General features: G+C 39.8%; 1 pseudogene; it reads left to right on the forward strand.

Moving 5' to 3' along the window:
- The first annotated feature begins 479 nt into the window (after positions 1-479).
- LOC136384183 (chromatin accessibility complex protein 1 pseudogene) lies at positions 480-871 on the forward strand (annotated as a pseudogene).
- Positions 872-23837: the final 22966 nt, after the last annotated feature.

A 23837-nucleotide genomic window follows, 5' to 3' on the forward strand; every position in this document is an offset into this window, starting at 1 on the left:
TTCCCTCAGCCAAGGCTCCATTGGAGCAAAGTTGGCCCAGCCACTGAGGATGGCTCTGTGGCCTCTGCCTCAGGCACTAGAATGGCCCTGGTTGCAACAGAGCGATGCCCCAGATGGGCAGAGCATCGCCCCCTGGTGGGCATGCCAGGTGGATCCCGGTCGGGCGCATGCGAGAGTCTATCTGACTGCCTCCCCATTTCCAACTTCAGAAAAATACAAAAAAAAAAAAAAAAGGAATTGATAATTCTCTATTCTTTCCCTTCCTGTCTGCCTGTCCCTATCTGTCCCTTATCTGTCTCTGTCTCTCTCTTTCTCTCTCTCTCTCTCTCTCTCTCTCTCTCTCTCTCACACACACACACACACACACACACACACACACACACACACACACACACACGTGAAGTTGAACTCCCACGCGGCAACCTAACGCTGCTCTTGCACCTACAGCGTGTCTGCAGCGGCAGGGGAAGGGCACAAAGATGGCAGATGTGGTCGTGGGCAGAGACAAGAGTGGGCAGCAGCGCCTCGCATCGCTGCCCTTATCCCAGCTCTGGGTCATCATGAAGAGCTCCTCTGAGGTGTGCAGTATCAACCAGGAGGCGCTGGTGCTCACGGCTAAGGCTACGAAACTCTGTTCAATATCTAGCGACCTATTCCTATAGACCTGACAGAGGAAAAGAAAAGAAAGCGCTGACTTAACAATGATTTATCAAATACTGCAGAGAAATCAGAAACTTTTCTGTTTCTTGCAGATATATTATCAAAGAAGATATTAGCTAGTAAATATCTGAAAATGCTTAAGGAAAAGAGGGAAGAAGAGGAGGAGAATGACAACAATGATGAAAGTGATGATGATGAAGAGGAATCCTAAACCCAAAAAGAAATGCTTTAAAAGTCAGCCTGGTGAGGGCCCTTCTCACCATTGCTCTGACAGAAACACAACACTGTGTGATTTTAGTCTCTTTACTTTTCAGAGACTTCAAATACATTGTATTCTTTCCTGGCTGAGATAGAGTATCGGATGCACCTACATCATCAATAGCCAAAAGGAAAGTTGTCAGGCTCACAATATAAAATAGGTGTTCAGCCCTGGGCAGGTAGCTCATTTGGTTTGGGCATTGTCCCAGTACACCAAGGTTGCAAGTTCGATCCCTGGTCAGGGCATATATAAGAGGCAACCAATGGGTGCATGGATGGGCGGAGCAACAGGTCAATGTTTCTCTCTCTACTCCTTCCTCTCTCTCTAAAGTCACAATAAATAAATGGAAAAAAATTTTTTCTTTTCTTAAAAAATTTTTTTCCAGATAGATTCTGAAGAGCTAAATATCAGTTATATAAAAACAATGAAATCCAGTTTTAGCTAAATGTGTAGTTTATGTTATATTGTTATGCTGTATGTAGTATGTTATGTTTGCATTTTTGCATTTTAAGAAAGTTTGTTTGAATATTTGTCCAAATACTGTGAAGACATAACACTTTTAAAATTAAAAGTTGTATGTATTTTTACAGTAAAATGCTCTGTAGATCTAATTTTGGAGCCCTCTATTATCTAATACCTTGATTATTATCTGAGACTTTTGTGCAATTAAAAAATAAGGAATTTTTTATTCCTAGAAAAATATTTCAGGTCACATCATAAATCCAAAAGGAAATATTGCCTCTACATACACATATTTTTCTTAAAAAACAGTTTAGAACATCTTGTGTATTAAAGATTTATCTCATTTACTATTCTTTTCTTTATACCTGTAGTAATTGCTTTTACTAGCCACAGAAGAAAATCAGAAGCCCTATATTTTTTTCACATTAGGTAAACTTTTGGCTCTTGTTCTTTAATCTTTTCCTTTTAAATTGAGATAGTTACATCTACTATTGCGTTCAACCTGTTGGTTGTATAAGCAAGCAAGCAGTTCCATCAGTCCCAATATTCCCTTGTACCCCTTCCCTTATTCCTGGGCAACTACTGATGTTTAAGATAAAATTTAAAATCCAAAATAAATAAATAAATAAAAATCAAAGTTAAGAGCCATGTTTGTACCTCCCTGCTCTCTGGGGCCGGGGCGCTTGCCTTGCTGACTATTAACGATCACCTTAGGCTCTGATGCACAACAATGAGAGTCCCTCAGTGACTTCTGCAAGTTCAGACAAAGCTCCCCCCCCCCTTTTTGCAGAGTGGGGAGAGATTAAAAAATCCTGGAAGTTAATTTGTTAGAAAGATAATATCTTAGAGTTGAAATGGGGATGGAGTGGGGATCAGCATGTCATCTAATTCAACTCTTTGCTTCCAGAAAGACCTAAGGAACTGACAGGTACCCCCTGTTTCTGGGGGTCTGCGGGAATGAAACATCCTTTGTTCCGTGGAGCCAGCACTGTCAGCCCTCACCTGCTGCCCTTTTAAAAAATCTCCTCTAAATCCATTTCCAGCCTCTAGGGCGCCTGGTATAATATCGCTGGTTTACTGGGATTTCTAGGGAGCAAGAGCCTTCCCTGAATAATACCAGTTACATGTTTCTAACTTATACTAGAAGAGCTTACCTCTATTCATGTTCTGCAAAAGTAAGTGAGGTGGGGAAGGTGGGGGCGGGGGCAGGGAGGGCCTCACATGGAAACAGCACTCGGAATTCATTGAGTCAACAGAAGAGGTGTTCCCATCACACACCTGGAGGAAGCACAGCACAGCTGCCCTTCTGCAAGCTGTTCAGAGCAGGCCAATTTATTCCAAATTCCAGTGCAAGTGTCTGTTAATATCTACTAAGATGTTCAAAGCGAGTTAACCATCTACGAGTTATGGGGGGTGCTTTTTATTGTGGATTCATTGTGAGACACTGACAAAACTGCTAACATATGTTTCTGTTGCTCGGCCTTAGTCTTATCACAATTTGAAATTGTAAAAAATCAATTACGTGCTTTGAATTACTCCCTTCCCTGACACGAAAGCATCTCTTCGTTCTTCCTCTTCCGGGATAGAGAACACGTTGCAACATCTACCATTAACAGCCTGTTAGGATTCTCTGCTAAATCATTGTAGTACAAATAAACCAAACAGAAGGTTGGTGGAATGCTAAACATCCCCTTGCCCCTCTGTTGTGGCCTCCTTGCAGCTTGGGACCTTTCTGCCTTGCTGCTGTAACATCTGGACAGCATTCGGGGTTGTTTCTCAAGGACACAGGCGTGCACCTCCAGTGAATTTCAACTTTCAACATCTCTCTGGCTCTAATCTATATTTAATGTTTCATGACTGGTAGTCAGAGAAGCTTCAGCTAAATATCAGGTTGGAATGAAAATGATCCTTGGGAGAACACTTGCTTCCAATGTGCGCCAGCAAAGTGTCTGTGACAGAGGCTCTCCCCAGAGGTGGGTTGCCTATTCTCTTGCAGTAATAATAATTACACCTTATGATTGCTGTGCCCACATAATCAAAGATCGCTTCATCACACGTGATCCCGAGGGGAAGCTGCCTCTGCTCTTAACTGGTTGTCAATCACAAAGAGCAGCACCCCTAGGGATCCCCAATCTTTCCCTTGCCCTTTTAGGGACTGTGTTGTTAGCATTGTGTTTCTCCGCATTCTTCTCAATGCAAATGATGTGTAAGCCCTGCCCTCCAGACAGCGCATGTGGCGAGGGGGAGGAGGTGGAAGGGCTGGTGTATTCTCCCTGGTCCCCCGCCCCAGCCTACCACAGAGATTTCTCCCATGGAACATAATTACATCTGTGCCATATGGGCTCATTTATATTCTATTACAGGTTAAGCTAATACAACTCAGAAATATGCTAAAAATACCTCAAAGTATTCTAGAGCTGTCAAAACACTTGTCATTTCTTGATCACACATCTGATTGCTAGTGTTTTTGTTTTTGTTGCAAGATTCTGAGAGCTGAGAAAGCATGCTGGCGTGCCCGTGTCCAGTCTATAAATACAGTTTTATTTCCTGTATTATTGCAATCTGTGGGCTTGCAAAGGAAAGCTCTTTCTCTATAAACCTGGAATAGCTCCAAGACATGGGCACTGAAGCCCCTATACTTGTAGATTTTAATTTCCCAGGAGGTAGAAAATACAGATTTCAGATGTGTGGTTTTGTCATCGTTAGAGTATTTCTTGTCTTTGTTTGATGTAATTATTCATTGTGATAGAGAAACACCTGCACAGCAGGCTGACACACCAGAGAATCGTGCCGTCTGAGTCGTATGAGTTGGCTTGGCTATCAGGCAAATCTTGTCAAGATTTTGCATGTCGCATGATAATGAGGAGTACAATCTGTAATGAGTAATGAGTTCAACAATGATTTACAAAGACATGTTGGGTTGTTTTTATGTGATGGTTAAAGTCCATCAACCCATTAATTTCTACCATCCGTTTAGAAAATTGTTAGATCACGCTGTGAAGACTTTTAACCTAATGTTTGATTGTTAATTAATTTCTCATCAATACTATGTTAACATGTTAGTGAAATTTTTGAAAATTAGTCTTGGGACTAGAAGAGCAAGCACAGATATTTTACTTTTCCATGCTTGACAAACAATATTTTCAAAGTGTGTATGGCGCTAACCACAGTATCAACCATCAGTTTAATACAGCCCATTTAACTGAGAACTGAATTTACACAAAAGCATACTTACCTCTTTTACTCATAACTGTTCTATACAGTCTTGTCGAAGGAGTGGTTAAGACTGCCTGGGTCCAATCTCAACTCTACTACTTGCTAGTTTATTAGCTTGGCAAATTCCATAATTTTTCCAGTCCCTGCATCTACAAGATGAGCAGAGAGACAGTAACTCTTCCCATGGAATTGTTGGAAGTATTAAACGAGACAATATATGTACAATGCTAGGCACAGTTTCTGGCACATAATAATCATTTAGTTAGTATTTATTATTGTTTATATTGATCTTAATTTTAACATAAATAGCTTCTTTATATAATTATATAGTTTTTTTAATTTAAAAATTATGTTTTTGCCAAAATCACATTGACTGTACAAACTTCCATTTATCTTAGAACATGCAGGCCAGAATTTTTGGCAATTTTGTATTGTGTAACCAAGTTTTAACTCCACTTAGAATATAGTTTCATGAACTTGCATAGGAATAAAGTGAAATATTCAATGTTAATATACCAAAGACAAATTTGTCTACTTAACACATGACTTTGAAATATTTGTTCATTTAAGATTGTTCAGAATACAAAATGTCTGAACTTATGCAATTGAATTGTTACATTTAAATAAGAAAGTGTTCCAGTTCATGGTAGATAAATGGGTGTGGCAGTAACCAAAACAATTTTTAGTTTTCGCTTCTTTTAATCCTTACTCTAGAGCTATCTGAATATTTTTATTTATTTATTTATTTATTTATTTACTTATTTTTACAGAGACAGAGAGAGGGATAGACAGACAGGAACGGAGAGATGAGAAACATCAATCATTAGTTTTTCGTTGCGTGTTGCAACACCTTAGTTGTTCATTGATTGCTTTCTCATATGTGCCTTGACTGGGGCCTTCAGCAGACCGAGTAACCCCTTGCTCCAGCCAGTGACCTTGGGTCAAAGTTGGTGAGCTTTGCTCAAGCCAGATGAGTCCACACTCAAGCCGGCGACCTCGGGGTCTCGAACCTGGGTCCTCTGCATCCCAGTCAAACGCTCTATCCACTGCACCACCACCTGGTCAGGCATCTCTCTGAAGATTTTGAAGCTGTATATGTATGTGCGTGTGCGTGTATGTGTGTGTGTGTGTGTGAAAGAGAGAATTCACACTGCTGATACATGTGAACCCAATTGAAGCCTTCTTTTAAGGCCTTCTATTTAGCCTCATAACGTTGGGTAATTCATGCACTTTCTGGACTACAAGATTGGGCTCCAGATTATCCCTCGGTTTTTCCTACTTTCAGGCTGCTTATACTACCATAAAAGTAGAATGAAAAAAAGTGAAAGTACTATGGGAAGGTCTGTAAGTTACCTAGATACTTCAAACTTACATTTTGAATGGAAAATCTAATGGAAATTAATGTAGAAATAGGAGTTGTTTTTCTCACGAGTCTTGGCTTTGTGGTTAGGACAGGGACCAGGACAAAAGGAGGTAATGGGCAATCTCTTCCTGTTGAGATTTCCATCATCCTCCTTGGTCAGGCTGTCGGCACTAGGTTTTTGGACAAGGGTGCAAAAGATTTTACAAGAAAAAAGCAATGTGATTCTAGACCCGCAAGACATGAAATTTTGTGTTTAAAATTGGTATTTTTCAGCTTTTAGAAAATATTTCTTTTCCTCTCAAAACTATCCCCAGATATTTTCTGCAGAGAATATATTTTTTTTAAGTGAGAGGCAGGAAGGCAGAAACAGACTCCCACATGTGGCCTGACCCGGATCCACCCAGCCAGTCACTACCAGGTGATGCTCTGCTCTGCTGCCCCACTGGGCTGCAGCTCTGTTGCTCGGCAACAGAGCTATTTTAGTACCTAAGGCCCAGGCTGTGGAGTTATCCTCAGTGCCCAGAGCTAACTCTGCTTGAACCATTCAAGCCATGGCTGCAGGAGGGAAAGAGAGCGATGGGCAGGGGGTGAGAGGGGTAAGGTGGGGGGTGGAGAAGCCCGATCGCTTCTCCTGTGTGCCCTGACTGGTAATCAAATCCAGGACTTCCACATGCCAGGCTGGTACTCTACTGCTGAGCCAACTGGCCAGGGCCTGCAGAGATTTGACACGCAAACTTTTGATGGTTAAATTTCAATCATCTTTTCTTTTTAGTTTCCTTTTGTCAAATGCATTGTAAATGGCTTTAAAGTAAAATAAAAGTTTTATTCTTTAACCTTGCATATTAAAAACACAATAAATCTTTAAAATGGTAAACAGGATGTATTTTTCAGGTTAGGTCAGTATGAGATTATTGTTTTCCAAAATGTCATATGGTTCAATCCTAAACTTCTTCTTATAATATCTTCCCTAATCTATTCCACTATTTCAACATGAGATTACCGAGGGTGTTAGAGGTAAGGACTGGTAGAAATCCATTCAACCGAGATTCAAAAAAGGTCTTTTTCATTTCCCCTGTAGCTTCCCTTAATAGGTCAGGAAAAAATTATTTGGGAAAAGCTGGAAGTAAAAGTGACTCAACTGACAATCACTAGGTTTACAAACACAGATATTTATTTTTTTCTGAAGAAAGAAAGGTGTGTGTGTGTGTGTGTGTGTTTGTGTGTGTGTGTGTGCTTTTACTTTAAGCCAGACTTAATAACAAATTTTAAATTAACTACATTTTCTTTAAAAATGCCCAACTACAATATGCCTTACTAAGGAACAGAGACACCCCCGCCCATTAGAAACCTTGTTCTCCTGACTTGGCCTTGAATGTCAGCAGCTCTCCAGAAGTCATCTAAGTTATAACCGTTCTGGCCAGATCTAGATCTCAAAGCTTTAGAAACACAGCTACTGTCTTCCCATAGCTTCTGTAAAAGACATTTGTACTATCCAGAAGGAAAGATCATTTCAAATTTGAACATCCATTTATAAAACTTTTGGACAGAAATGCAAAGTCCTAGAGTCCCAATTGACTGAAAAAAAAATCTATTGTATAAAAAGATCCTCTGAAGATGAAAAATAATTCAAACTTTAGTCACAGAATTGTGTCATATTTCACATAACCTTTGTAAACTATCATGTAGAAGACTGGGAAACGGGAGAGTTGTGACTAACTTTTTTTTTAATGCTCTTAGAAAATTTAATGCATTAGAATTATAATGTATACTCTCTTTTGCTGCTTTTTGTTAATATTTTTTGGTGGTTTAGTGGAAAATTTAGAAAAATCACAATTTATGCAAAGAAAAATATAAATTTCACATAGAGATAAATCCCATCTACATTTTGTTTTGTCTCCTTCTGGTTGCTTCTATGCAGAAAGACATATTTTAAAGTAATAAGACTGTTCTACAAAAATTATGTATTTTTGATTTTCCCTCCCTTAGCGTTCTTTCATCATTTCTTCATGTCTTTAAGCATTTTCCCTAAATTTTGTTTTCAACAACTGCACAACATTTCATTGTACCATGACTTTGTTTACCTTAATTTGCTATTTGAGACTTTAGTTTCTTGGTGGTTTTAAAATGCAATGAGTGATCCTTTCAATGAATTGGGTTCTTAGATCCCTAGTGGTATTGTTGCCCACTCCCAGGTCAATCCTTATAGACCATGTTATTTCCATCTCTAAATGCCATCTATCCCACTCTGACCAATATCCCCTGACTTTCTGGGTCATTCCTCAGTATTTTCACTATCTCTTACTTCCTTCTGGCCTAATCCCCTTTTACACAGCTGAAGTCTATCCACAACAATCACTCTGAATTGTTCATACCCTCAATCTCCTTGTCCTTCTGCTTTGTCGTGTTTGTCTAGCAAAACTACAGCACTACTTAAATTCAACTCTACCCTGACCGGAACCTGAGTAACTTATGACCTGAGAACAATGCCACTGTGCTGATTGGTCTCACTTTAAATTCATAAGCGCAAACTCAAAATTAGAAGAGAACATCCACTGGCTCTTACAATCCTGTCTCCACACTCACATCTGCCCCTCGTGTGCTATTGTCCCACCTGCTAACACAGATGTGTTCTCCATGCTTCTAACTAAAGCCAGCTCCTCACCTGTGCACTAGAGCCCACCTCTTCACACCTAACTCCTTTAGTAATCATCCGTTCTCTGTCCTACATTATTAGGGTGTTTGTTCTCTACCAGATCATTTCCAATAGTATAAAAGCATGCGGTATTCTCCTACCTTTCCCTACACACCTTCTTTCCCTTCCTTTGAGTTCTATGCAGCAATATTTGTTGAAAGGGATGTCTCTACTTCCACCGTGTCCTGAATCCTCTCCGATTTTATTTTTGCCTCACATATAGCTACCTACCATATCTTCATGTGGTTGTCTCAAACCGAACATGTCAGAAACTGAACTCCTGACGTGGCCTCACCTATACCTCCCGCAGTTGTCTTCATCGCAGTCGATGGCAATGCTCCCTATATGCAACCCATCAGGACATTTCTTACTCTAGCATATATCCGGAACTTGGCCACTTCTCAGTACCGCCTCTGCCACCACCTTGGTCTCCACCATCATTATCAGCTTCCTAACCTACATTCCTGTTTCCATCTTTGTCCCTCCCACTGTCTAGTCTCAGCCCAGCAGCCAGAGTAATCCTTTTAAATCTAAATTTTATCAGATTGCATCTCTGCCCAGAATTTTCTAATGGTTTCCCAGTTTATGCAGAGTGAACGGCAATGTCCTTACAATGTGTTCTGACCCCACCTGCCTGTCTCAGGTGTCCCCATCTTGTCTCTGTGGGATACACTCCACTCCAGCCACACTGGTCTCCTTGCTGCTCCTCAAACATGCCAGGCAAACTCTCATCTCAGGGACTTCCCACTGGCTGTTACCTTAGCCTGAAAAGCTTTTCTAGTTTTTATGTGAATGTCACCTTCTCCATAAAGCCTGCCCTGTTCACCGCCAACACCTCCTGTCCTCCTGATACTTCTCACCATGTTTTCTCATTCTTCTTTTTATCCTTATATTGTATGGGAAAGCTTCTTGTATCTCGTGGAAAGCTCCCAACAGGCTATGTAATTTACTTATGTTATCAGCATTCTTTTTAAAAATGTACTCTCTGATGGTGTCGAGGTCTTCATGTTGTTCACCGTGATACTCCGAGCTCTGAGAAAAATGTAGGGCACAAAGTAGCTGTGCAATAAATACCTGCTCCAAAATTTTAATAAGTCTATTCATATAGAAAAAGAAAACATTTTACAGGCAAGTTCATCTTCTTACTTCAGTCAATATTTGTTTTGAATGCTTGCTTTCTGAATTCAAGTGTAATTCCTAACTTTGGTTCGAAACATTTTACTTGAAATGTTGCCTCTCCGTTCTTTGGAGAGGATGACTCAGAAAGTCTTGATGATGGATAAAATGAGAAAGGATAGCCAGACACGCTGCAGAGGAAAATGAAGAATTATGACAACCATCTGGATATTTCAGCTACATTCTCTCCTGCGGTGAACCCCTGTCATCCAGTGGAATGTATAGCTCCCAGCAGAAAAGCTTTAATTTGTGAATTGGAACATGGAGGGTGGTGGGTTGCAATGCACATGATAGGGGGTTGGCTGTGAAAAGAAAGTGGAATGTGAAATGGGAGGGAAATAGATGTGCTAGAAAGGGCATTGACTACCTAACCCTTGTAAGTGGCCAGGCCTATCGTTCCATGTCGGAAATTCCTGTGCTTTTCTGACTGATGTGCACTTCCCACACAACTGACAAGAGAAAGCAGTCCCCTTTTCCCTCAGATCTGAAATATTTTGTTAAAACGTACACTGAGAATCGAACTGGAAGAGCGTGCTTAAGCGTCTCCCCTAACCCACTTCCAGAGCCTGAGCTCAGACTACTACTAATCTGTTGGGGAAAACAGATTGAAAAGGATTTAAAGAGATCCTTTTCAAGTGTGAAGGTGTTTAAATCCAGCGAGGGAGACAGGAGGGCAAGCGCTGAGCAAACAGGGCGTTAGTGGGGAGCACTCAGAAGTGGGGCTGGACCGGCAGGGAAGCCAGTGCTCAGGGAAGTGGGTTCCTACAGAAGAGGAGAGCCAGACCGCCCCACAGGAAGCGCTCCGTGCCTGTGCGCGCTGCTCTGCAGCGATTTAAACTCATTTTCTCCTCATCTGCTTTAATCAGTTTCCTATTAGTTTCTTTCCCAGTTGATTTCCTGTGTTGAGAAAAATTACTTTATCATTTAATGGTGCGGATGGAGGTAGCACCGGGGTAGGATGGAGCAGGAGAGGGGGGTGGGGCAACTGAGCGGAGGAGCGTCTCCCATTCTGTAACACTGCAGGGTTTTCTTTGTTTGGGGGAATTAAAAGAAAGTAAAGGGAATACTTTATCTAGGCCTCTCAAGGGTGCTCAGGCTTCGGAAGGGCAATAGGTAGTTAGGAGAGCAGAGTGCAGGTCTTAGGAGAACAGAAAAAACTGCCAGATGAGGACGGTGGGGAGAGAACGCTAGCGCACGTGTGTGTTGGGGAAATACTGCAGTTTTCTATCCAATGGTCAGACAGTGTTTTATTGAGGAGGTAAAATTTGAGTCAAGACCTAAGGAGAGCGAGGCCTTAAGTTGTGGGAAGGAGAGCATTCCAAGCAGAGAACAGCAATGGGCCTGGAATGGAGACATGCAGACTGAGCTTGAAGAACATCATAGACATGTGGTTGGAGCTGAATGGCCCTGCTTTATTTTTTCCTGTAACTCTCACCACTAGCTGACATTCAACAAGGCTTCTTAGGAAGTTGTTTGTTGTTCATATCCCAGCGTCTAGAATAGTGATTGACTTGTTTGCTGTTCATATCCCCAGTGTCTAGAATAGTGATTGACTTGTTTGTTGTTCATATCCCAGCGTCTAGAATAGTGATTGATTTGTTTGTTTTTCATATCCCAGAGTCTAGAATAGTGATTGATTTGTTTGCTGTTCATATCCCAGAGTCTAGAATAGTGATTGACTTGTTTGTTGTTTATATCCCAGTATCTAGAATAGTGATTGATTTGTTTGTTGTTCATATCCCAGCATCTAGAATAGTGATTGATTTGTTTGTTGTTCATATCCCAGTGTCTAGAATAGTGATTGATTTGTTTGTTGTTCATATCCCAGCATCTAGAATAGTGATTGATTTGTTTGTTGTTCATACCCCAGAGTCTAGAATAGTGATTGACTTGTTTGCTGTTCATATCCCCAGTGTCTAGAATAGTGATCGACTTGTTTGCTGTTCATATCCCAGCGTCTAGAATAGTGATTGACTTGTTTGTTGTTCATACCCCAGAGTCTAGAATAGTGATTGACTTGTTTGCTGTTCATATCCCAGAGTCTAGAATAGTGATTGACTTGTTTGCTGTTCATATCCCCAGCGTCTAGAATAGTGCTTGGCACACAGTAGGCGCTGTGTTAGGAGCTGCACTTTGCCACACAGATTCACCTTCAGGAACGGAGGACTGAGGGGACTACTGTTGAAAGGCAGCTCTCACCTATCAGCCTTCATTGCCCAGGGCCGAGAAGTTTGGACAGGTCCACCCCTCCTTCCCATTTGCAAAGACTGATCAAGGCAGGGGTGTCATACTCCAACTTGGGACAACCTTGGAAAGCCATCTAAGTTCCAGAACTTTCCATGGGGTTGGGTGAAGCTTTCCTTGAAAATATACAGAGCTCAACATTTTTTCTGCCCAATTCTGCCTCTGTTCCCTCTTTTGCACTGATGTTCATTTCAAGAACACCCCTGATTGACAAGCTGCATGCTCAGCTCTGTCTCACAGTCTGCTTCCCAGTGAACCCATCCTAAGGTGGTGTCAAGAGTGGCCCTAGAAAGTGGATGCGTCAGTGAGATTTTGAAGAGAGGAGAGCATGCCAACTAACAGGCACTGGGACCTCCAACATTGGTGGTACGTGGTATGTCCTTCACACTACGGAGCAGTACAACTGTTAAAATTTTAATTGGTGGTAAACCAGGATGGTATACTAGTGGAAATAAATGCATTAATTGGTATATTGCATAAGCATTTGAGAAGTATGAGAGAAAGAGATTCTATGAGGACTTTGGAATTGGGTGGTATTCTTAAGCTTAATTGACACTCAAGGGAAAGAATTCTTTTATTAAATGCTAAGGGTGATTACTCAGCAATTAAAAGTCAAGTTTGGAAGCCAAGGGGTCTCCTTGATAGCGTATTAAAAGCCTCCCATTTCCTGCAGTGGGAAGGACTAAAGAGCTAAGGAACAAGCCTATGATTTCTTTTAAAGTCAATTTATTGGAGTGACATTAGTTCTCAAAACAAGACAGGTTTCAAGTGTACAACTCAACAGAACATCATTGCCCACTGCATTGTGTGCTCATCACCCAAAGCAAAGTCTCTTTCTGTCCCCCTCCCCCCACCTTGTCCACTCCGCCAGCCCCACCCCCTGTCCCCTCTGGCCATCACCACACTATTGTCTGTTTCTATGTGTTTGAAAATTTTAGGGAAGTCTGAAGCATGAGCTCAGACAGGTTGTTCATATGGAAAAGCCACTGGAAACAGCTTGGGTGGGGTGGGGTCTCAGGGAATCACTAGCTCAGGGTGAACAGTGAAAGCCATGTTGGTGGAGGCTCAGATACGGCGCCCACCCGATGCCCATGTGGGAGGAGGACTCAAAAAAGGAGCAATGGTTTCTGCCAGCACTTCGGTCCCCTCCAGTTAGGAGGAAATAATTTCATACTAGAAACAATGGATAGTATCTGTTTTGTGGCTCCATAGTTCAGATCTTTCAGCTCTAACCAACTGGGCAGGGACAAAAATCCACTCAAACTGTGGGCAATTTTCTATTAAAAAAAAAAAAAAGAGGTGAAGGTCTCCACTCCTGACTGGAGCTCTGGGTCCCGCGTAGTCCTACAGGGGCTGGACAAGAAGATTTGCATTCATCCTCGCTACCAGGATAAGTTAGCATTTCCAAACATTGATTTTTTTACCCTCCTCTATGACCTTCTTCCTCCCAGTCCTGGGGAGTCTCCGGGGAGGTGCTCCGAACAGCAAGTATAGAGAAAAAAAGCAAAGGAGGGGAGGTTGCTTCCGGGGCTGTTGTTCCTGGGTGAGGAGATGATTTTTTCCAGCCAAGTGTGAAATAAAAACCTGTGAAGAAAGAGGGTAAACCAGATGAGACAGCTGAGCTGGACAGCTTCTTCTTCTGTTCAGAGAAGACAACTCATGCTGCAGTTTCATTCTTTAAAAAAAAAAAGAAGTATTAAATTTAAATGTCAGACGTAGTCTTTTTCTAGCATCTACAAAACTGACTGCAAATCTGAAACTACTAATAAATATAATGAATCTTGGGCTAAAAGAGTCCTTGACCCTACATTATTATGAGTGATTAAAAATTGATTTTATTAAACTAAGCAAGGAATTAAAGAAAGACATGTTAAAAGCTGGTATTTTTTTTCTTGCTGTCATACCCACTTAAGAGCTCTGGCAGTTGCTACTCTCTCTCTTGGTGGTGCTCTTGCCCCAGATCAGCTTTGCACTATTAACTCCAATTAGGTCACAGCTCAAAGGGTGCCTCTTCAGAGAGGTCTTCCCTGGCAGTCCAACGGAAAGGGAAGGGTGCGCGCTCCGCGCCACGCTCATCGGAGCACCCTTCTTCAGTTTCTTTGTGGCAATTAGGTTTTCTAAAATGTATTTGTTCATTTTATATGTTTGCTTGGTAAGTTGTATGTCTCCTCTGTCAACCAACTGAAAGGAAAGTGGAGCTTTTATGTACCTTGTGGTTAGTTTTTTGGGGTTTTTTTATATATAAGTAAATGTGTATATTGAATTGTCCTGGGTTTCTGTGGTATATTCTTCATTTGGAGTCCTATGATGGATTCCAACATTTAGATGATATATGCTTAGCTCATGTACTTAACATTCTCAATGCTGAGCCAGCTACTTACTGATTGTCTTGGTCCATTAGAAAACACTAAGGGATTTGATACTATAGTCAGGTTTTAGACTTTTATAGATCAAGATGTTCATTGCATAGTGCCTCTGTTTCTTCAAAAACATTTACAGGTTTTACACTTTCTGTTTTATAGTGTTCTTATCATATTTGGACTGATAATTTGAAATTAGAAACTTTGTCTTTTGGCCCTGGCTGGTAGCTCAGTTGATACAGCGTCAACCCAGAATATGAATGTCCCAGGTTTGATCCCTGGCCAGGGCACATGAAAGAAGCAACCACCTGCTTCCTTCCTTTCCCCTTTCTCTCTCCCTCTTCCTCTCCTGCAGCCTGTGGCTCAGTTGGTTCAAGCGTTGGCCCAGGCACTGAGAATAGCTCAGTTGGTCTGAGCATGTCAGCCTCAGGCACTAAAAATAGCTTGATACTCAAGCAGTGCCCCAGATGGGTGTTGCAGGGTGGATCCTGGTTGGGGAGCATGCAGGAGTCTGCCTCATTATTTTCCCTCTTGTCACTAAAAAAAAAGAAAAGAAAAAAAATTGTCTTTCATAGCTGCTTATCTTTTGTATAGGTTGGTTTCATATTTACAAAATGAGAAAATGATAAGAGATACAGTGATCATGAGATGTGTTTCTTAAGCCTAAAGGAAATGTTACCCTTGTATCTAAATAAGTGACTTTGGGCTCAGAGGTCCAGGAAGTGAAAAAACTTAGTCTAATCTAAAATAGATGAGTTATAATATTACTAGTGAAGCTGCTTGAATTAGGCAAATCTTAATTATATCTTGCATCACGGTTATTACTCAATTGTGATATCTCAAAGAGAAGATTCTATGTGCTATATTAGCAGAAAGTCTAATTGTTCTATAATGTTATCCACTCTGGATATTTCTAAACCCCTTGGAGGAAAAACTCTTGCTTCCTATGAGCCATTCTCATTATTGCTTGTTTTCTTGACCAGGCATCTTACTGTAGATGAATACTACAATCATTCCAAAAATAACCTGTCTATCCAATGTTGCTGACTTTGCTTTGCTCATGGGCCTGTTTTAAGTCCTCCAAACCCAGGTAATATCAAGCAGGAATGTTTAACAAACTCTACCAAGGAACTTAGATGTAACAAAATGGCCTTAGCCAATGCCTCATTGGTGCCAACGTATTTCTATTGTACTTTGTGAGAACTCTTTATATTCTGCTGTCTTTTCTACATCTCTCAAATTTCTCCTTTCTCTGATCCACCAAAAAGAACCCCAATCTCCAAATCTTTCTCTTAAATTTCAAACACATTTCAATCAATATCTTTATGGAAGAGTCTGGCAGATTGAATTATTAAACCCAACTCTTTATCATTTCCTATATCCATCCCCTTTGCCTTATACTTTGCCTTCTCTCCTATTAAAGGCAGAACATACTTCCCTCTTCACACTGGGCTCAGCCGTGTGTTTGGCTTTGGCTAGTAAGAGGCTAGCAGCTGTGATGCAAAAATCAGCTCAAAATGTGCTTATGTGGTTGCACTTTCCCCTGGATGTGCCTGTGCCATCACCGAGAAGAATGTGTCCTAAATAGCCCACTGGGACCAAGGAGATGAAAGCCATGTTGAGAAGAACCAGGTCTGCAGACCCACAGTGTGAAGCAAACCCAGCCCGGCTGACTCTCAGGTCAGTAAAATATAATAACTTTTTTCAGTCACTGACTTTTGAGGTTGTTTGTTATATACCATTATAGTGGGAAAAGCTGATTTATAGAAGATATAGCTCTTTCCATGGTAAAGTCAAATGTTTGATCTTATGCAAAGTAGTTTGGCAACTTACTGTCCTGAGTGTACCCATTCAAGAATAGCATTTGGCTCTACCTTTACACAATCAAATGCATGTTAGAATGCTTTCTTGTAATAAAAAGAAAAGTCTTCTTATAAAGTTGAATTTTTCCTCTAAATATAGAGACAAAAAAAAAAACTACCTTTAAATGACCACTTTTTCACTTCTGGAAAAGAAAATTAAAAACTTGGCTGAGCGCTATGCTATAGATGAAAACCAAGATTTACGAAAAAGACACATTAATGGATGATTTGTTTTCTTTCTGAGGAAGTATTTCTCTATAAATGTGCCCTTCATTTTATAAAAATATTTCTTGAAATAATTATTTTTTTTAGTATATCTACATCCTCTAAAAGGAAGATAGGAACTATCTTGTTCATTTCTGTGTACCAGTGCACCAATTCCAGTGCCTGGCTCATTATAATTGGTCAACAGTTGCTTGTTGAATTTCTGTATAATTAAATGCAGATCCTATAGTAATTCACATGAGTGGAAAAATCTGAGGACTGGGATGACCTTAGAGAAAGGTCAGAGAAGTGGTGTTGGTGGTGAGCTTGAAAGATTGGATAGGATTTGAGTTGACAGAGAAGAAATGAGAAAGTATTTTAAGTAGGGAGTAAAATGAACAACATGTGATGGCCAGAAAATAGCGCTTATTCAGAACCATTTAAAACTATTTATCTTACAAATATTTTATGTATAATTTTAAAGAAACTTCAGTTGTAAAAAATGAAGGTAATCTATTATTGACCTCAAAGACCAATTAATACTAATAGAATTTCTTGAGGATATTAAAGAAAGTAGAAGTACAGTGAAGTTATTTTCTTTTCATTAGTATGTTGAAAACTGGTAAATAGACACATTCCAACTCCAATTCTATTTCTGCTTTAATCCTATTGCCCCTAATTCTCCTAAAAATTCCACTGAGATTTGCTTTGATCTGCATCAACATTCTATATGTCATTATTCCTCATTTCTCACACTTAACTTGAAGCATATTTAAATTGAAAGGGTTCAGTATAGTTCATCTATTGTTTGTCTTTAGGACCTAGTACTTTGGTCTGCATGTAGCAGGTATGCAAAACTTTTGCTGTTATTATTTTTTATTAGTATCTATATTATTTATATTAGCAATAACTAATCACATTGATTTCTTATCACAATTTCTCTTTGAGGTGGTTACCAAATTTAAGTCCATTTTTCAATTGAGGAAACTGAAGTATGGGGAAATTAAATGATTAAGAGAGGAAGCACCAAACCAGACCGGGAGTAAGTGGCAGCACCATAACTCAGGATCAGATCTGCCTAACACCAACACAAAGCTATTTTTTTTTTAATTTATTGATTTTAGAGAGAAAGGAAGGCAGGAAGACAGAGAGAGAGAAGGAGAGAGAGAGAGAGAGAGAGAGAGAGAGAAACATTGGTTTGTGGTTCCACTTGTTTTTGCATTCATTGGTTGATTATTTATTTATTTTTTGTCTTTTTCTGAAGTGAGAAGCAGGGAGGCAGAGAGGCAGACTCCCACATATGCCCAACCGGGATCCACCTGGCATGCCCACCAGGAAGCGATGCTCTGCCCATATGGGGCTGCTGCTCCGTTGCAACCGGAGCCATTCTAGCACCTGAGGCGGAGGCCATGGAGCCATTCTCAGTGCCCGGGCCAACTTTGCTCCAATGGAGCCTTGGCTGCAGGAGGGGAAGAGAGAGACAGAGAGAAAGGAGAGGGGGAAGGGTGGAGAAGCAGATGGGTGCTTCTCCTGTGTGCCCTGGCCAGGAATCAAACCCAGGACTTCCACACACTGGGGTGATGCTCTACCACTGAGCCAACCAGCCAGAGCCCATTGGTTGATTCTTGTATGTGCCCACAACTTTGATGTATCAGGACAATGCTCTAACCGACTGAACTACTTGACCAAGGCCAACACCAAGCTATTTTGAGTCAAACTGATACTCATAACAAATGATCCACCTTCTTTCTGACTACAAAAGATAAACTTTATAGTCAAGGATACAAATAAGTTGAAGGAGAAATGGATGGAAAAAATAGACCATGAAAGGAATAACCAATAGAGAGTTAAAGTGGTGATACTAATAGCAGAAAAAATAGACTTTAAGACAAAATTTGTTACTACAGATAAAAAGATCATTTTATAATGATAAAGGGGTCAATCTATGAGGACAGCATAGTAATTATAAACATATATACATCTGATAACAGATGTATGTACATAAAGTAGAAACTGACCAAATTGAAAGGAGAAATAAACAATTTAGCAATTGTAGTGGGATACTTCAATATCCCACTTTCAAAAATGAATAGAATGACAAAATACCCATATGAAAATGGAAGACTTGACCAAAACTATAAAGCCATAAGACCTACCAGAAAGCTATAGGACACTCCAATGAGAAACAGCAAAACACACATTCTTCTCAAATTTACATGAAACGGGTTCCAGGATAGACCATAAGTCAGGGGTCGGGAATTTATGGCTCGCGAGCCAGATGTGGTTCTTTTGATGACTGCATCTGGCTCATGGACAAATCTTTAATAAAAAAAAATAATAATGTTAAAAATATAAACATTCTCATGTATTACAATTCATTCATTTCCTACCGCTCATGTTCATGGTTGCAGGTGGCTGGAGCCAATCACAGCTGTCCTCCGGGACAACACTAATTTTTTATTAGATAATGCATAACATACACAGGCCATTGTATGGCTCTCACGGAATTACATTTTAAAATATGTGGCGTTCGTGACTCTCTCAGCCAAAAAGTTCCCGACCCCTGCCATAAGTGAACCACAAAACAAGTCTCAATACAATTAAGAAGACCAAGTAACCTACGAAGTATATCTTATGACTACTATGGAATTAAATTAAAATTTTTAGATAGAAGGAAATTTGGAAAATTCACAATCATATGGAAAAAAAGAAAAAAAAACATATAAATAATCAAGTAAACATACTCCTAAAATAACCAATAAGTCAAAGAAGAAATCACAAGGAAAAGTAGAAAGTATTTCTTTCTGCATCTTTGAGATGCAGCTAAATTAGTGCTTAGAAGGAAATTTATACTTCTAAAGACCTATATTTCATTTTATTTACTTATTTTAAAATTGTTATTTATTGATTTGAGAGAGAAACATTAGTTTATTATTTTATTTTTGTATTCGTGTTGATTCTTATATATGTCTTGACCAGGGATCAAACCCACAAGCTTTATCAGGATAATGCTCTAACCAACTGAGCTACCTGGCCAGTTATGTGTCAGATGTCTATATTTATATCTATATCTATATCTATATCTATGTCTATCTATCGATATATATAAAATATGTTTTTTTAAATCCTTCACGTTCTTTCATTCAGTCCCCCAACTTTTGTGATGACATAGATGGGCCTGAAAATTATTAGGCTAAATGAAATATGCCAGTCAGAGAAAGAAAAATACCATATGACATTATTTATATGTGAAATCTAATGAATAAAGACCTATATTTTAAAAGAAAGATCTCAAGTCGAAAACTAACCTTCGACCTTAACAAACTAGAAAAACAAAAGTAAACCCAAACAAGCAGAAGGAAGAAAAATAGATGATTTTCCAAATGTTAAGAGAATGAGTGATTCTTCTATAGAAGACTCTGAAATTTTTCATTTAAAGAGCTTATTACAATTTTTAAGTACAGAGACCATTTAAATTTTCTTTTATGATTATAAAAGTAACTCTAGTTCATTTAGAAAAAAATTGAAATTTGCCTAAAAGTATTTTAAATATCATAACCTAGAGTTAACCATCATTAATATTTTGGTACAGTCCTTTCTAGTCTTTATTTTAGGCTCATATGCGTAAAACTTGTATAGTGAACATAAGATATACACATATCTTTTTAGGTTTTCTCACTCAATATTTGATTGTAAATTTTCATGTGTTACTAAGCTTTCTTTGAGATATTTCCAATGGCTGTACAATAATGTCTCCAGCACTCACTGCTTAATTTATTGAACCATTGCCCTACTTTTTGAACATTTAGATTGCTTCTAATTTTTTTTCTTAGAATAAAATTATAACTGTGGGATTACTAGGTTAAACTGCTTTACACTGCTTGGGATTACTAGGTTAAACAGGTAAAGATTAAATTGCTTTAAATCTTTTGCCTGTGGAGATTTGCTCTTCAGAAAAGGACGTAGCGATTTACATTAGCACCCTGCAGAGTATGAGAATGCCTGTGGAGATAATATTTTCTGAATCCAAATTGACTCATAATTTGACAAGTACTAATGGATTTCCAGGATTAAAATTTTATTTAAATTCAACATCATTCCAGAAATTTTAGGACATGATACTAAAAAAAATCAATAAATTTTTATTTTCATAAACGACCAAAATATTAGGTTTAGTTAAATATTTTTCTGCTACATCTACTTATAACATCTAGAGTTGGAATTTAGAGCCCTGTATTCATCCCCTTAAATATATGGACTAGTTAACTTAAGTCAAGAGAGATAGAATAGCCAAAGTTACATAGCTGTGCTCATGACTTAGAGTCCAATGCACTTTGTTTCTTAAGCAATTTAATATTTCAAAAATATTATGTGAATATGTGAGTACACTCCTGTGAAAATTCAGACATTACAGACATACAGAGATACAGATATACATATACATATATTTCTATCATCTACCTATCCAGAGAAGAAAAAGTGAATATCCCTTTTATCCCCTTGCTCTCAGTTTCATTCTACTTCTCAAATGTTTGGTGAGATCCTCCAGAAATTTTATAAATTCTTAAATTATAAGTGTATATTTTTATTCAACTTGGGTTTATTTTTTCTTTTCTTTCAGTTAACCATATGACGATATGTTCTGAAGAGCTTGTTGACGTGCCAAACTTCCTGCTGAATCCTCACGGCAATTCCTTAAGGTGTGTGTTGTTATCCCATTACGCAGATAAGAAAACTGAGGCTCGCAAGGGCAAGCAACTTGCCCAAGGTGGCATTAAATGACTAAACCTGAACTTGAACTAGACCTGTCAGACTCAAAAGTCTAAACCACTATAACTATGCCAGATATCATATTTGAAAAAGAATCTTAGCCACCCTCTAATAAAAACTCTCTGGTATCCTGAACTAGTAAATATTCTGAATTATACCTTGTTTAATTACTTTTGAGGCTATATAAAATAAGTAGAAACCAGGCTACAATGTATCCAGTAATAGAAGATTAAAAAAAAAATACTTGATTGAATAGACAGCAGGGATTTATAATTAATTAGTCATTGGTTTATCAGCTGATTACCTGTTGACGGATGCTTCTGAAGTAGTGAAGCATGCTTGAAAAGTAGCTTTCCCCATTTCTAGGCAAGCTTATTTACCCTGTAATATGCAAAATAAATCTTTTTTTTGAGCGGTAGTAAATATACGAACTTCATTATAGCTCCTATCTGATGATCTCAAATGCTAGACGTGTGGAATCCAAACTGATGAGTGTAACTTATGTCTTGCATTCCTGCTTCTCTCTGACATGCCTGGGGGGGGGGGGGGGGGTGAGGAAAAGAAGGCTGTCAGCGGCAAGTGTGACAGAGTGCACTAACTGCTCTCTGGAGAGAAAAAGATCTATCCTGGGGATGTTAACAGCCCGTTCCGAGCTGTCGGAAGCCCTGGGGGCTGCTGCAGAGTCAGGAGGCTGGCCCTGCCCTCCTGTCCTCCCACCCCAAGGCGGGGCTCCCCGACACTCAGCAGAGCCATCTCCGCGCTTACCCCGCCCTGGCCTGTGCGTTCCCTCCACTTATCTCACCCAATCTGAGTCTCTGCTTGCAGAAAAAGTTGAATCAGCTTCTTCAATAAAAATTCCTCTCCGAGGATCTTTCCAGAAGAAATTAACCAATTTTTTTGCCAAGAAAGATAGGCCCCAATGTGACAAAATAATGGGAAAGTGTGTGTAAGTGTGTGTTCTTTGTTCTTTTCAATCTTAAAAGGGGCAGCCTCTGAAGACGCTGCCTTAACCCCCAGACCAGAAATGCCATTGCCGTGAATTTATCTTTCTTTCTTTTTGTATGTATGTGTGTATGTATTTTTTTAGAGGAATGGGGAGGGGGCAGAGCGAGAAAGGAATTAATCTTTTAAATTAACAAAATAACACCAGAGGTGAGGTAGAACTCCCAGTTTGCTGGGTTTTATTTGTTTGTTTTTATCCCATTTTCTGCGGTCTCAACCTTTGCAATTTTCAACTGTAATAGTCGCCCACTCCCTGAAGTAATTGTTATTCAAGATGTCCAAGGAGTAGTGGATAAGCTGTTTTGCAGAATTCCTTCCTCTGGGCACCACCAGCCCCCGGTCTGTGCCCCCACTACTCCCCGAGACAGGGTCAGGAGCCTCCCCTGCCATTGAGAACGGCCCTAGCCCAGCCGCAGTTACGGCTTCAAGAAAGGGCTTGATCCCAGAATGGCTTGGGACTATTCTTGCAGAGTGCTACCTGGGGTTCCTGCTGGAACTAGCATGAAACCCTATAATTTGCTCTTGCAGATTACCAGAGGCTCTAGTTTTTGGCTGCAGGAGGGAGACGGTTGTCTGGAATGAAAAATAATGAGGACGAAACATGAGAGGAGCGGAGCAGGTGAAGAGACATTATGACATTGCCTGAGCCTCGTGCTCTACTACCTCTTGGGCTAACTCCACCTTTGGGTTCCCAGTGACATGAGCCCAACCAGTCCTTGGAGCAGGTGAAGAGACACTATGACATTGCCTGAGCCTCGTGCTCTACTACCTCTTGGGCTAACTCCACCTTTGGGTTCCCAGTGACATGAGCCCAACCAGTCCTTTTGGCCACTAGTTTCTGCTCAGTTTTGTCACTTTGAACTGAGAAGTCTGAGCAAAACTATCTTCCATGTATATTTAAATACCTATTGACCCCTTCCCCTCATCTACGAAATAAGATCATTCTATATATGTATTGCTGTACGACATGCTTTTTCACTTAGTGTGTCACTGGCACTTTTCCAGGTAGTACATTTAGAGCAGCCTCATTCTTTTAACACAGCAGAGCGTGGCATATGAACGCATCATTCCTCTCTTTATTTTTAGACTATTCATCGATGAGTGGACATTTTGTTGGTTTCTCAGTTTGAGGTATTATAATCCAGCCTGCAATATATATGTCTTTGTAAAAATATCTTTAGGCACTTGGATAAGTATTTTTATAAGATAAATTCATGGCAACGGCATTTCTGGGTCAACAATTTTATAGGAATTTTTCATAGAAATTTCATAGAAATTGCCAAATTGCCCTCTGGAAAATTTTATCAATACTAGGCTCATGTGAAAAGCTCCATTTTCCCACACTGTATCCAAAGTGTGGGATATTGTTACTCTTTTTTATCTTTGGTAATCTCTGAAGTAAATGTATATCTTATTGTTTTAGAATGTGATTCTTTAAGCATGAGCGGGTTGAGACTCTTTCCTTTTGCGTAATGGTTGAGCTGTTTCTTTATCCAAGGCACGCTGGTACAGAGCCCTTGCCTGTTTTCCGCTGGGGTCTTCATGTTTTTCCTGGTGTTTTGTACCA

The sequence above is a fragment of the Saccopteryx leptura genome, chromosome 12, assembly GCF_036850995.1.
Source record: "Saccopteryx leptura isolate mSacLep1 chromosome 12, mSacLep1_pri_phased_curated, whole genome shotgun sequence".
Lineage (NCBI taxonomy): Eukaryota > Metazoa > Chordata > Mammalia > Chiroptera > Emballonuridae > Saccopteryx > Saccopteryx leptura.